Source organism: Stigmatopora nigra, chromosome 5 (genome assembly GCF_051989575.1).
Source record: "Stigmatopora nigra isolate UIUO_SnigA chromosome 5, RoL_Snig_1.1, whole genome shotgun sequence".
NCBI lineage: Eukaryota > Metazoa > Chordata > Actinopteri > Syngnathiformes > Syngnathidae > Stigmatopora > Stigmatopora nigra.
In genome coordinates this window covers 15,155,857-15,171,033 of record NC_135512.1, presented here as the reverse complement: position 1 = coordinate 15,171,033, position 15,177 = coordinate 15,155,857, and the positions used below count along the sequence as shown (strand labels likewise).

The 15,177-nt window shown below is 41.6% G+C and overlaps 12 non-coding genes across 12 annotated transcripts; all 12 read right to left on the bottom strand.

Moving 5' to 3' along the window:
• Window positions 1-1,231: 1,231 nt before the first annotated feature.
• trnag-gcc (transfer RNA glycine (anticodon GCC)) lies at window positions 1,232-1,302 on the bottom strand. Its single transcript has one exon. It is a non-coding gene; the product is annotated as a tRNA-Gly (tRNA).
• A 407-nt stretch (window positions 1,303-1,709) lies between these two features.
• Window positions 1,710-1,780, bottom strand: trnag-gcc (transfer RNA glycine (anticodon GCC)). Its single transcript has one exon. It is a non-coding gene; the product is annotated as a tRNA-Gly (tRNA).
• Window positions 1,781-3,143: 1,363 nt separating this feature from the next.
• On the bottom strand, window positions 3,144-3,214 carry trnag-gcc (transfer RNA glycine (anticodon GCC)). The gene has a single exon. It is a non-coding gene; the product is annotated as a tRNA-Gly (tRNA).
• A 1,840-nt stretch (window positions 3,215-5,054) lies between these two features.
• trnag-gcc (transfer RNA glycine (anticodon GCC)) lies at window positions 5,055-5,125 on the bottom strand. Its single transcript has one exon. It is a non-coding gene; the product is annotated as a tRNA-Gly (tRNA).
• Window positions 5,126-5,532: 407 nt separating this feature from the next.
• Window positions 5,533-5,603, bottom strand: trnag-gcc (transfer RNA glycine (anticodon GCC)). Its single transcript has one exon. It is a non-coding gene; the product is annotated as a tRNA-Gly (tRNA).
• A 407-nt stretch (window positions 5,604-6,010) lies between these two features.
• On the bottom strand, window positions 6,011-6,081 carry trnag-gcc (transfer RNA glycine (anticodon GCC)). Its single transcript has one exon. It is a non-coding gene; the product is annotated as a tRNA-Gly (tRNA).
• An 885-nt stretch (window positions 6,082-6,966) lies between these two features.
• On the bottom strand, window positions 6,967-7,037 carry trnag-gcc (transfer RNA glycine (anticodon GCC)). Its single transcript has one exon. It is a non-coding gene; the product is annotated as a tRNA-Gly (tRNA).
• A 1,362-nt stretch (window positions 7,038-8,399) lies between these two features.
• Window positions 8,400-8,470, bottom strand: trnag-gcc (transfer RNA glycine (anticodon GCC)). Its single transcript has one exon. It is a non-coding gene; the product is annotated as a tRNA-Gly (tRNA).
• A 407-nt stretch (window positions 8,471-8,877) lies between these two features.
• trnag-gcc (transfer RNA glycine (anticodon GCC)) lies at window positions 8,878-8,948 on the bottom strand. The gene has a single exon. It is a non-coding gene; the product is annotated as a tRNA-Gly (tRNA).
• A 407-nt stretch (window positions 8,949-9,355) lies between these two features.
• On the bottom strand, window positions 9,356-9,426 carry trnag-gcc (transfer RNA glycine (anticodon GCC)). Its single transcript has one exon. It is a non-coding gene; the product is annotated as a tRNA-Gly (tRNA).
• A 407-nt stretch (window positions 9,427-9,833) lies between these two features.
• Window positions 9,834-9,904, bottom strand: trnag-gcc (transfer RNA glycine (anticodon GCC)). Its single transcript has one exon. It is a non-coding gene; the product is annotated as a tRNA-Gly (tRNA).
• A 2,320-nt stretch (window positions 9,905-12,224) lies between these two features.
• Window positions 12,225-12,295, bottom strand: trnag-acc (transfer RNA glycine (anticodon ACC)). The gene has a single exon. It is a non-coding gene; the product is annotated as a tRNA-Gly (tRNA).
• Window positions 12,296-15,177: the final 2,882 nt, after the last annotated feature.

Below are 15,177 nucleotides of genomic sequence, written 5' to 3'. Positions count from 1 at the left end.
AGTAACAGGTGATCAATGTACTATGGGTTAACACAGTGCATTGGCTGGGATTTAGACCCTGGCCTCTCGCATGGCATGTAGGTTCCACCACCGAAATACCAATGCCTGTCAATTGATAATGAGAACTGGTAAAAAATTCCTTAACTATTTAAAAGATGAGGTTCTTACATATATTTGAAATAATGAAGCAGGCTGTGACAAACTTTTCACAGTTGGATTTCATGATTTCACATCTGCAGAATCTACATATGATCAAAACTAATGGGCGCATACAGTGCACTGGCTGGGAATCGGGCCCAGGCCTCTTGCATGGCAAGCAAGAATTCTACCACTGAACTACCAATGCCTGGTAATCACATTAGCTAATTGGTCAAATTTCTTTGAAATTTCGAAGATGATCTTCCTAAAGCTATATGAAACAATGGAGCAGGCACTGACAAACTTTTTGAAGAAGATTTTGAACATTTAAAATTTGTAGGAGTAACAGGTGATCAATGTACTATGGGTGAACACAGTGCATTGGCTGGGATTTAGACCCTGGCCTCTCGCATGGCATGTAGGTTCCACCATTGAAATACCAATGCCTGTCAATATATAATGAGAACTGGTAAAAATTCCTTAACTATTTAAAAGATGAGGTTCTTACATATATTTGAAATAATGAAGCAGGCTGTGACAAACTTTTCACAGTTGGACTTCATGATTTCACATCTGCAGAAGTTACATATGATCAAAACCAAACAGGATATACAGTGCACTGGCTGGGAATCAGACCCAGGCCTCTTGCATGGCAAGCAAGAATTCTACCACTGAACCACCAATGCCTGGTAGTCACAGTAGCTAATTGGTCAAACATCTTTGAAATTTCAAAGATGATGTTCCTGAAGCTATATGAAACAATGCAGTAGGCACTGACAAACTTTTTGAAGAAGATTTTGAACATTTAAAATTTGTAGAAGTAACAGGTGATCAATGTACTATGGGTTAATACAGTGCATTGGCTGGGATTTAGACCCTGGCCTCTCGCATGGCATGTAGGTTCCACCACCGAAATACCAATGCCTGTCAATTGATAATGAGAACTGGTAAAATATCCTTAACTATTTAAAAGATGAGGTTCTTACATATATTTGAAATAATGAAGCAGGCTGTGACAAACTTTTCACAGTTGGATTTCATGATTTCACATCTGCAGAATATACAAATGATCAAAACTAATGGGCATATACAGTGCACTGGCTGGGAATCGGACCCAGGCCTCTTGCATGGCAAGCAAGAATTCTACCACTGAACTACCAATGCCTGGTATTCACATTAGCTAATTGGTCAAATTTCTTGGAAATTTCAAAGATGATCTTCCTAAAGCTATATGAAACAATGGAGCAGGCACTGACAAACTTTTTGAAGAAGATTTTGAACATTTAAAATTTGTAGAAGTAACAGGTGATCAATGTACTATGGGTGAACACAGTGCATTGGCTGGGATTTAGACCCTGGCCTCTCGCATGGCATGTAGGTTCCACCACCGAAATACCAATGCCTGTCAATTGATAATGAGAACTGGTAAAAATTCCTTAACTATTTAAAAGATGAGGTTCTTACATATATTTGAAATAATGAAGCAGGCTGTGACAAACTTTTCACAGTTGGATTTCATGATTTCACATCTGCAGAATCTACATATGTTCAAAACTAATGGGCGCATACAGTGCACTGGCTGGGAATCGGACCCAGGCCTCTTGCATGGCAAGCAAGAATTCTACCACTGAACTACCAATGCCTGGTAACCACATTAGCTAATTGGTCAAATTTTTTGGAAATTTCAAAGATGATCTTCCTAAAGCTATAGGAAACAATGGAGCAGGCACTGACAAACTTTTTGAAGAAGATTTTGAACATTTAAAATTTGTAGAAGTAACAGGTGATCAATGTACTATGGGTGAACACAGTGCATTAGCTCGGAATTAGACCCTGGCCTCTCGCATGGCAAGCAGGTTCCACCATTGAAATACCAATGCCTGTCAATTTATAATGAGAACTGGTAAAAATTCCTTAACTATTTAAAAGATGAGGTTCTTACATATATTTGAAATAATGAAGCAGGCTGTGACAAACTTTTCACAGTTGGACTTCATGATTTCACATCTGCAGAAGTTACGTATTATCAAATCCAAACAGGTTATACAGTGCACTGGCTGAGAATCGGACCCAGGCCTCTTGCATGGCAAGCAAGAATTCTACCACTGAACCACCAATGCCTGGTAGTCACATTAGCTAATTGGTCAAACTTCTTTGAAATTTCAAAGATGACCTTCCTGAAGCTATATGAAACAATGGAGCAGGCACTGATAAACTTTTTGAAGAAGATTTTGAACATTTAAAATTTGTAGAAGTAACAGGTGATCAACATACTATGCGTGAACACAGTGCATTGGCTGGGAATTAGACCCTGGCCTCTCGCATGGCATGTAGGTTCCACCACCGAAATACCAATATCTGTTAAATTATAATGAGAACTGGTAAAAATTCCTTAACTATTTAAAAGATGAGGTTCTTACATATATTTGAAATAATGAAGCAGGCTGTGACAAACTTTTCACAGTTGGATTTCATGATTTCACATCTGCAGAATATACAAATGATCAAAACTAATGGGCATATACAGTGCACTGGCTGGGAATCGGACCCAGGCCTCTAGCATGGCAAGCAAGAATTCTACCACTGAACTACCAATGCCTGGTATTCACATTAGCTAATTGGTCAAATTTCTTGGAAATTTCAAAGATGATCTTCCTAAAGCTATATGAAACAATGGAGCAGGCACTGACAAACTTTTTGAAGAAGATTTTGAACATTTAAAATTTGTAGAAGTAACAGGTGATCAATGTACTATGGGTGAACACAGTGCATTGGCTGGGATTTAGACCCTGGCCTCTCGCATGGCATGTAGGTTCCACCACCGAAATACCAATGCCTGTCAATTGATAATGAGAACTGGTAAAAATTCCTTAACTATTTAAAAGATGAGGTTCTTACATATATTTGAAATAATGAAGCAGGCTGTGACAAACTTTTCACAGTTGGATTTCATGATTTCACATCTGCAGAATCTACATATGTTCAAAACTAATGGGCGCATACAGTGCACTGGCTGGGAATCGGACCCAGGCCTCTTGCATGGCAAGCAAGAATTCTACCACTGAACTACCAATGCCTGGTAACCACATTAGCTAATTGGTCAAATTTTTTGGAAATTTCAAAGATGATCTTCCTAAAGCTATAGGAAACAATGGAGCAGGCACTGACAAACTTTTTGAAGAAGATTTTGAACATTTAAAATTTGTAGAAGTAACAGGTGATCAATGTACTATGGGTGAACACAGTGCATTAGCTCGGAATTAGACCCTGGCCTCTCGCATGGCAAGCAGGTTCCACCATTGAAATACCAATGCCTGTCAATTTATAATGAGAACTGGTAAAAATTCCTTAACTATTTAAAAGATGAGGTTCTTACATATATTTGAAATAATGAAGCAGGCTGTGACAAACTTTTCACAGTTGGACTTCATGATTTCACATCTGCAGAAGTTACGTATTATCAAATCCAAACAGGTTATACAGTGCACTGGCTGAGAATCGGACCCAGGCCTCTTGCATGGCAAGCAAGAATTCTACCACTGAACCACCAATGCCTGGTAGTCACATTAGCTAATTGGTCAAACTTCTTTGAAATTTCAAAGATGACCTTCCTGAAGCTATATGAAACAATGGAGCAGGCACTGATAAACTTTTTGAAGAAGATTTTGAACATTTAAAATTTGTAGAAGTAACAGGTGATCAACATACTATGCGTGAACACAGTGCATTGGCTGGGAATTAGACCCTGGCCTCTCGCATGGCATGTAGGTTCCACCACTGAAATACCAATATCTGTTAAATTATAATGAGAGCTGGTAAAAATTCCTTAACTATTTAAAAGATGAGGTTCTTACATATATTTGAAATAACGAAGCAGGCTGTGACAAATTTTTCACAGTTGGACTTCATGATTACACATCTGCAGAAGTAACATATGATCAAAACTAATGGGCATATAAAGTGCACTGGCTGGGAATCGGACCAAGGCCTATGCATGGCAAGCAAGAACTTAACCACTGAACCACCAATGCCTGGTAGTCGCATTAGCTAATTGGTCAAACTTCTTTGAAATTTCAAAGATGATCTTCCTAAAGCTATATGAAACAATGCAGTAGGCACTGACAAACTTTTTGAAGAAGATTTTGAACATTTAAAATTTGTAGAAGTAACAGGTGATCAATGTACTATGGGTTAATACAGTGCATTGGCTGGGATTTAGACCCTGGCCTCTCGCATGGCATGTAGGTTCCACCACCGAAATACCAATGCCTGTCAATTGATAATGAGAACTGGTAAAAATTCCTTAACTATTTAAAAGATGAGGTTCTTACATATATTTGAAATAATGAAGCAGGCTGTGACAAACTTTTCACAGTTGGATTTCATGATTTCACATCTGCAGAATCTACATATGATCAAAACTAATGGGCATATACAGTGCACTGTCTGGGAATCGGACCCAGGCCTCTTGCATGGCAAGCAAGAATTCTACCACTGAACTACCAATGCCTGGTAATCACACTAGCTAATTGGTCAAATTTCTTTGAAATTTCAAAGATGATCTTCCTAAAGCTATATGAAACAATGGAGCAGGCACTGACAAACTTTTTGAAGAAGATTTTGAACATTTAAAATTTGTAGAAGTAACAGGTGATCAATGTACTATGGGTGAACACAGCGCATTGGCTGGGATTTGGACCCTGGCCTCTCGCATGGCAAGCAGGTTCCACCACCGAAATACCAATGCCTGTCAATTTATAATGAGAGCTGGTAAAAATTCCTTAACTATTTAAAAGATGAGGTTCTTACATATATTTGAAATAACGAAGCAGGCTGTGACAAATTTTTCACAGTTGGACTTCATGATTACACATCTGCAGAAGTAACATATGATCAAAACTAAAGGGCATATACAGTGCACTGGCTGGGAATCGGACCCAGGCCTCTTGCATGGCAAGCAAGAATTCTACCACTGAACCACCAATGCCTGGTAGACACATTGGCTTATTTGTCAAACTTCTTTGAAATTTCAAAGATGATCTTCCTAAAGCTATATGAAACAATGCAGTAGGCACTGACAAACTTTTTGAAGAAGATTTTGAACATTTAAAATTTGTAGAAGTAACAGGTGATCAATGTACTATGGGTTAACACAGTGCATTGGCTGGGATTTAGACCCTGGCCTCTCGCATGGCATGTAGGTTCCACCACCGAAATACCAATGCCTGTCAATTGATAATGAGAACTGGTAAAAATTCCTTAACTATTTAAAAGATGAGGTTCTTACATATATTTGAAATAATGAAGCAGGCTGTGACAAACTTTTCACAGTTGGATTTCATGATTTCACATCTGCAGAATCTACATATGATCAAAACTAATGGGCGCATACAGTGCACTGGCTGGGAATAGAACCCAGGCCTCTTGCATGGCAAGCAAGAATTCTACCACTGAACCACCAATGCCTGGTAGTCACATTGGCTAATTTGTCAAACTTCTTTGAAATTTCAAAGATGATCTTCCTAAAGCTATATGAAACAATGGAGCAGGCACTGACAAACTTTTTGAAGAAGATTTTGAACATTTAAAATTTGTAGAAGTAACAGGTGATCAATGTACTATGGGTGAACACAGTGCATTGGCTGGGATTTAGACCCTGGCCTCTCGCATGGCATGTAGGTTCCACCATTGAAATACCAATGCCTGTCAATATATAATGAGAACTGGTAAAAATTCCTTAACTATTTAAAAGATGAGGTTCTTACATATATTTGAAATAATGAAGCAGGCTGTGACAAACTTTTCACAGTTGGACTTCATGATTTCACATCTGCAGAAGTTACATATGATCAAAACCAAACAGTATATACAGTGCACTGGCTGGGAATCGGACCCAGGCCTCTTGCATGGCAAGCAAGAATTCTACCACTGAACCACCAATGCCTGGTAGTCACAGTAGCTAATTGGTCAAACATCTTTGAAATTTCAAAGATGATGTTCTTGAAGCTATATGAAACAATGCAGTAGGCACTGACAAACTTTTTGAAGAAGATTTTGAACATTTAAAATTTGTAGAAGTAACAGGTGATCAATGTACTATGGGTTAATACAGTGCATTGGCTGGGATTTAGACCCTGGCCTCTCGCATGGCATGTAGGTTCCACCACCGAAATACCAATGCCTGTCAATTGATAATGAGAACTGGTAAAATATCCTTAACTATTTAAAAGATGAGGTTCTTACATATATTTGAAATAATGAAGCAGGCTGTGACAAACTTTTCACAGTTGGATTTCATGATTTCACATCTGCAGAATATACAAATGATCAAAACTAATGGGCATATACAGTGCACTGGCTGGGAATCGGACCCAGGCCTCAAGCATGGCAAGCAAGAATTCTACCACTGAACTACCAATGCCTGATAATCACATTAGCTAATTGGTCAAATTTCTTGGAAATTTCAAAGATGATCTTCCTAAAGCTATATGAAACAATGGAGCAGGCACTGACAAACTTTTTGAAGAAGATTTTGAACATTAAAAATTTGTAGAAGTAACAGGTGATCAATGTACTATGGGTGAACACAGTGCATTGGCTGGGATTTAGACCCTGGCCTCTCGCATGGCATGTAGGTTCCACCACCGAAATACCAATGCCTGTCAATTGATAATGAGAACTGGTAAAAATTCCTTAACTATTTAAAAGATGAGGTTCTTACATATATTTGAAATAATGAAGCAGGCTGTGACAAACTTTTCACAGTTGGATTTCATGATTTCACATCTGCAGAATCTACATATGTTCAAAACTAATGGGCGCATACAGTGCACTGGCTGGGAATCGGACCCAGGCCTCTTGCATGGCAAGCAAGAATTCTACCACTGAACTACCAATGCCTGGTAATCACATTAGCTAATTGGTCAAATTTTTTGGAAATTTCAAAGATGATCTTCCTAAAGCTATAGGAAACAATGGAGCAGGCACTGACAAACCTTTTTAAGAAGATTTTGAACATTTAAAATTTGTAGAAGTAACAGGTGATCAATGTACTATGGGTAAACACAGTGCATTAGCTCGGAATTAGACCCTGGCCTCTCGCATGGCAAGCAGGTTCCACCATTGAAATACCAATGCCTGTCAATTTATAATGAGAACTGGTAAAAATTCCTTAACTATTTAAAAGATGAGGTTCTTACATATATTTGAAATAATGAAGCAGGCTGTGACAAACTTTTCACAGTTGGACTTCATGATTTCACATCTGCAGAAGTTACGTATTATCAAATCCAAACAGGTTATACAGTGCACTGGCTGAGAATCGGACCCAGGCCTCTTGCATGGCAAGCAAGAATTCTACCACTGAACCACCAATGCCTGGTAGTCACATTAGCTAATTGGTCAAACTTCTTTGAAATTTCAAAGATGACCTTCCTGAAGCTATATGAAACAATGGAGCAGGCACTGATAAACTTTTTGAAGAAGATTTTGAACATTTAAAATTTGTAGAAGTAACAGGTGATCAACATACTATGCGTGAACACAGTGCATTGGCTGGGAATTAGACCCTGGCCTCTCGCATGGCATGTAGGTTCCACCACCGAAATACCAATATCTGTTAAATTATAATGAGAACTGGTAAAAATTCCTTAACTATTTAAAAGATGAGGTTCTTACATATATTTGAAATAACGAAGCAGGCTGTGACAAATTTTTCACAGTTGGACTTCATGATTACACATCTGCAGAAGTAACATATGATCAAAACTAATGGGCATATAAAGTGCACTGGCTGGGAATCGGACCAAGGCCTATGCATGGCAAGCAAGAATTTAACCACTGAACCACCAATGCCTGGTAGTCACATTAGCTAATTGGTCAAACTTCTTTGAAATTTCAAAGATGATCTTCCTAAAGCTATATGAAACAATGCAGTAGGCACTGACAAACTTTTTGAAGAAGATTTTGAACATTTAAAATTTGTAGAAGTAACAGGTGATCAATGTACTATGGGTTAATACAGTGCATTGGCTGGGATTTAGACCCTGGCCTCTCGCATGGCATGTAGGTTCCACCACCGAAATACCAATGCCTGTCAATTGATAATGAGAACTGGTAAAAATTCCTTAACTATTTAAAAGATGAGGTTCTTACATATATTTGAAATAATGAAGCAGGCTGTGACAAACTTTTCACAGTTGGATTTCATGATTTCACATCTGCAGAATCTACATATGATCAAAACTAATGGGCATATACAGTGCACTGGCTGGGAATCGGACCCAGGCCTCTTGCATGGCAAGCAAGAATTCTACCACTGAACTACCAATGCCTGGTAATCACACTAGCTAATTGGTCAAATTTCTTGGAAATTTCAAAGATGATCTTCCTAAAGCTATATGAAACAATGGAGCAGGCACTGACAAACTTTTTGAAGAAGATTTTGAACATTTAAAATTTGTAGAAGTAACAGGTGATCAATGTACTATGGGTGAACACAGTGCATTGGCTGGGATTTGGACCCTGGCCTCTCGCATGGCAAGCAGGTTCCACCACCGAAATACCAATGCCTGTCAATTTATAATGAGAGCTGGTAAAAATTCCTTAACTATTTAAAAGATGAGGTTCTTACATATATTTGAAATAACGAAGCAGGCTGTGACAAATTTTTCACAGTTGGACTTCATGATTACACATCTGCAGAAGTAACATATGATCAAAACTAATGGGCATATACAGTGCACTGGCAGGGAATCGAACCCAGGCCTCTTGCATGGCAAGCAAGAATTCTACCACTGAACCACCAATGCCTGGTAGACACATTGGCTTATTTGTCAAACTTCTTTGAAATTTCAAAGATGATCTTCCTAAAGCTATATGAAACAATGCAGTAGGCACTGACAAACTTTTTGAAGAAGATTTTGAACATTTAAAATTTGTAGAAGTAACAGGTGATCAATGTACTATGGGTTAACACAGTGCATTGGCTGGGATTTAGACCCTGGCCTCTCGCATGGCATGTAGGTTCCACCACCGAAATACCAATGCCTGTCAATTGATAATGAGAACTGGTAAAAATTCCTTAACTATTTAAAAGATGAGGTTCTTACATATATTTGAAATAATGAAGCAGGCTGTGACAAACTTTTCACAGTTGGATTTCATGATTTCACATCTGCAGAATCTACATATGATCAAAACTAATGGGCGCATACAGTGCACTGGCTGGGAATAGAACCCAGGCCTCTTGCATGGCAAGCAAGAATTCTACCACTGAACCACCAATGCCTGGTAGTCACATTGGCTAATTTGTCAAACTTCTTTGAAATTTCAAAGATGATCTTCCTAAAGCTATATGAAACAATGCAGTAGGCACTGACAAACTTTTTGAAGAAGATTTTGAACATTTAAAATTTGTAGAAGTAACAGGTGATCAATGTACTATGGGTTAACACAGTGCATTGGCTGGGATTTAGACCCTGGCCTCTCGCATGGCATGTAGGTTCCACCACCGAAATACCAATGCCTGTCAATTGATAATGAGAACTGGTAAAAATTCCTTAACTATTTAAAAGATGAGGTTCTTACATATATTTGAAATAATGAAGCAGGCTGTGACAAACTTTTCACAGTTGGATTTCATGATTTCACATCTGCAGAATCTACATATGTTCAAAACTAATGGGCGCATACAGTGCACTGGCTGGGAATCGGACCCAGGCCTCTTGCATGGCAAGCAAGAATTCTACCACTGAACTACCAATGCCTGGTAATCACATTAGCTAATTGGTCAAATTTCTTTGAAATTTCAAAGATGATCTTCCTAAAGCTATATGAAACAATGCAGTAGGCACTGACAAACTTTTTGAAGAAGATTTTGAACATTTAAAATTTGTAGAAGTAACAGGTGATCAATGTACTATGGGTGAACACAGTGCATTGGCTGGGATTTGGAGCCTGGCCTCTCGCATGGCAAGCAGGTTCCACCACCGAAATACCAATGCCTGTCAATTTATAATGAGAACTGGTAAAAATTCCTTAACTATTTAAAAGATGAGGTTCTTACATATGTTTGAAACAATGAAGCAGGCTGTGACAAAGTTTTCACAGTTGGACTTCATGATTTCACATCTGCAGAAGTTACATATGATCAAAACCAAATGGCATATACAGTGCACTGGCTGGGAATCGTACCCAGGCCTCTTGCATGGCAAGCAAGAAATCTACCACTGAACCACCAATGCCTGGTAGTCATATTAGCTAATTGGTCAAACTTCATTGAAATTTCAAAGATGACCTTCCTGAAGCTATATGAAACAATGGAGCAGGCACTGACAGAATTTTTAAAGAAGATTTTGAACATTTAAAATTTGTAGAAGTAACAGGTGATCAATGTACTATGGGTTAACACAGTGCATTGGCTGGGATTTAGACCCTGGCCTCTCGCATGGCATGTAGGTTCCACCACCGAAATACCAATGCCTGTCAATTGATAATGAGAACTGGTAAAAATTCCTTAACTATTTAAAAGATGAGGTTCTTACATATATTTGAAATAATGAAGCAGGCTGCGACAAACTTTTCACAGTTGAATTTCATGATTTCACATCTGCAGAAATTACATATGATCAAAACTAATGGGCATTTACACTGCACTGGCTGGGAATCGGACCCAAGCCTCTTGCATGGCAAGCAAGAATTCTACAACTGAACCACCAATGCCTGGTAGTCACATTAGCTAATTGGTCAAACTTCTTTGGAATTTCAAAGATGACCTCCCTGAAGCTATATGAAACAATGGAGCAGGCACTGACAAACTTTTTGAAGAAGAATTTGAACATTTAAAATTTGTAGAAGTAACAGGTGATCAACATACTATGGGTGAACACAGAGCATTGGCTGGGAATTAGATCCTGGCCTCTCGCATGGCAAGCAGGTTCCACCACCGAAATACCAATGCCTGTCAATTGATAATGAGAACTGGTGAAAATTCCTTAACTATTTAAAAGATGAGGTTCTTACATACATTTGAAACAATGAAGCAGGCTGTGACAAACTTTTCACAGTTGGACATCATGATTTCACATCTGTAGAAGTTACATATGATCAAAACTAATGAGCATATACAGTGCACTGGCTGAAAATCGGACCCAGGCCTCTTGCTTGGCAAGCATGAATTCTACCACTGAACCACCAATGCCTGGTAGTCACAACAGCTAATTGGTCAAACTTCTTTGAAATTTCAAAGATGACCTTCCTGAAGCTATATGAAACAATGGAGCAGGCACTGACAAACTTTTTGAAGAAGAATTTGAACATTTAAAATTTGTAGAAGTAACAGGTGATCAACATACTATGGGTGAACACAGTGCATTGGCTGGGAATTAGATCCTGGCCTCTCGCATGGCAAGCAGGTTCCACCACCGAAATACCAATGCCTGTCAATTGATAATGAGAACTGGTAAAAATTCCTTAACTATTTAAAAGATGAGGTTCTTACATATATTTGAAATAACGAAGCAGGCTGTGACAAATTTTTCACAGTTGGACTTCATGATTTCACATCTGCAGAAGAAACATATGATCAAAACTGATGGGCATATACAGTGCACTGGCTGGGATTCGTAACCAAGGCCTCTTACATGGCAAGCAAGAATTCTACCACTGAACCACCAATGCCTGGTAGTCATTTTAGCTAATTTGTCAAACTTCTTTGAAATTTCAAAGATGATCTTCCTAAAGCTATATGAAACAATGGAGCAGGCACTGACAAACTTTTTGAAGAAGATTTTGAACATTTAAAATTTGTAGAAGTAACAGGTGAACAATGTACTATGGGTGAACACAGTGCATTGGCTGGGATTTGGACCCTGGCCTCTCGCATGGCAAGCAGGTTCCACCACTGAAATACCAATGCCTGTCAATTTATAATGAGAACTGGTAAAAATTCCTTAACTATTTAAAAGATGAGGTTCTTACATATGTTTGAAACAATGAAGCAGGCTGTGACAAAGTTTTCAAAGTTGGACTTCATGATTTCACATCTGCAGAAGTTACATATGATCAAAACCAAACAGCATATCCAGTGCACTGGCTGGGAATCGTACCCAGGCCTCTTGCATGGTAAGCAAGAATTCTACCACTGAACCACCAACGCCTGGTAGTCACACCAGCTAATTCGTCAAACTTCTTTGAAATTTCAAAGATGATCTTCCTAAAGCTATATGAAACAATGGAGTAGGCACTGACAAACTTTTTGAAGAAGATTTTGAACATTTAAAATTTGTAGAAGTAACAGGTGATCAATGTACTATGGGTGAACACAGTGCATTGGCTGGGATTTAGACCCTGGCCTCTCGCATAGCATGTAGGTTCCACCACCGAAATACCAATGCCTGTCAATTGATAATGAGAACTGGTAAAAATTCCTTAACTATTTAAAAGATGAGGTTCTTACATATATTTGAAATAATGAAGCAGGCTGTGACAAACTTTTCACAGTTGGATTTCATGATTTCACATCTGCAGAATCTACATATGATCAAAACTAATGGGCATATACAGTGCATGGCCTGGGAATCAAACCCAGGCCTCTTGCATGGCAAGCAAGAATTCTACCACTGAACCACCAATGCCTGGTGGTCACACTAGTTAATTGGTCAAACTTCTTTGAAATTTCAAAGATGATCTTCCTAAAGCTATATGAAACAATGGAGCAGGCACTGACAAACTTTTTGAAGAAGATTTTGAACACCGAAATACCAATACCTGTCAATTTATAATGAGAACTGGTAAAAATTCCTTAACTATTTAAAAGATGAGGTTCTTACATATGTTTGAAACAATGAAGCAGGCTGTGACAAACTTTTCACAGTTGGACTTTATGATTTCACATCTGCAGAAGTTACATATGACCCGTCCAGCGCCTGCCCGTCCAGCGCCTGCCCGTCCAGCGCCTGCCCGCCCAGCGCCTGCCCGACCAGAAGTGGCGACAATGCTCCAGCGCCACTGGAAGACAGGGCCGGCAACTTCAAGAGTGGCAATGCACCGGCGCACCTGGAAGACGGGGCCGGGGATGTCGAGAGTGGAAATTTGCCGTTGCCCCTGGAGGACGGGCCCGGTGACGTCGAGAGTGGTAATTCGCCGGTGCCCCTGGAAGAAGGAGCCGGAGACGTCAAGAGTGGCATTGCGCCAGTGCTCCTGGAGGACGGGGCCGGTGACGTCGAGAGTGGTAATTCGCCGGCGCCCCTGGAAGACGGGGCCGGCGACGTCGAGAGTGGCAATTCGCTGTTGCCCCTGGAGGATGGGGACAGTGATGTCGAGAGTGGTAATTCGCCGGTGCCCCTGGGGGATGGGGACAGTGATGTCGAGAGTTGTAATTCGCCGGTGCCCCTGGAAGAAGAAGCCGGCGACGTCGAGAGTGGCAATTCGCCGTTGCCCCTGGAGGACGGGGCCGGCGAAGTCAAGAGTGCTAATTCGCCGGTACCCCTGGAAGAAGGGGTCGGCGACGTCGAGAGAAGCAATGCTCCGGGTTCCCGGGAGGAGGGAGTTGGCGACCCCCCGAGCAACCAGGGTAAGGTGCCCGACCGTACTAAACTTCTGGTGTCTCCTAAAGGCAGGCGGCTTGGCCAAGACTTAAAGGACCAGCTGGGATGCCTGCCGGACCGGCCACGATTACGCCTTGTCATCGGCCGGCGCGGACTTCCGCCGGACCGACCACTGCCTCGTCTCGTTTCTGGCCAGTGCGGACGCCCGCCAGACCTGCCATTGCCTCGTCTCGTTTCTGACCGGCGCGGACGCCCGCCGGGTCAACCACAGCCTCGTCTCGTATCTGGCCGGCGCGGACGCTCGCCGGACCGACCACTGCCCCGTCTTGTTTCTGGCCGGCGCGGACGCCCGCCAGACCGACCACTGCCTCGTCATGTTCTTGGCCGGTGCGGACGCCCGCCAGACTTGCCAATGCCCCGTCTCGTTTCTGGCCGGCGCGGATGCCCGCCAGACTTGCCACTGCCCCGTCTCGTTTCTGGCCGACGCGGACGCCCGCCAGACTTGCCACTGCCCCGTCTCGTTTCTGGCCGACGCGGACGCCCGCCAGACCTGCCACTGCCCCGTCTCGTTTCTGGCCGGCACGGATGCCCGCCGGACCGACTACTGCCTCGTCTTGTTTCAGGCTGGCGCGGACGCCCGCCACACTTGCCACTGCCCCGTCTCGTTTCTGGCCGGCGCGGACGCTCACCAGACCTGCCACTGGCTCGTCTCGTTTCTGGCCGGCACGGACGCCCGCTGGACCGACTACTGCCTCGTCTTGTTTCAGGCTGGCACAGACGCCTGCCGGATCGACCTCTCCTTCGTCTGTTCATGGGTTGGTGTGGACGACCCCCGGACAATGCTAGGTCTCCCACCCGCCCTCCCTGCTTGTTCTCGTCTCTCATGTTAGAATTGACCTTGGGACGTCTAGGATCCGTCCCTTAGAGGGGAGGTACTGTCAGGAGTGGCTTGGTTGACCCTCCTGGCATGATGTCATGATTGTTATCAGCCGTGGCAATTAGGTGATTATGTTGTCCTGGCTATTTAAGCATTATGAGTTAGTTGATTGTTTGTCGGATCGTCTGGTTTGTTCCCCTGAGTTTCTACGTTTGTCATGCCGTTCTCTTGACGCCACGCCACGCTGCATTTTCATTTTTGTATTAGTAAGTTTTCAAGCCAAGTTGTTATGTTACGTTTTTCCGTTAAGTAAACCAAACTTCAAATGCTACGCAACTGCCTCCCCTTTTCCATGGGCGTCTCCGCACCTGGGTTCACCTTCCCCCCCGATCGCGTCGCATTACGCGATGGGATCGTAACAATAACACCACTGTGGTCGGACTCACCTAAGGAGGGGATGAGTCGGCCTACAAAGATGAGGTCAACAAACTGTCTTCGTGGTGCTTGGTGAACAATCTCACACTGAACACTGCTGTAAACTAAAGAAATAATCCTAGACTTTTGCAAACAAAGCACAGATTTGGCCCCACTCCTCATAAATGGAGTATGTGTAGA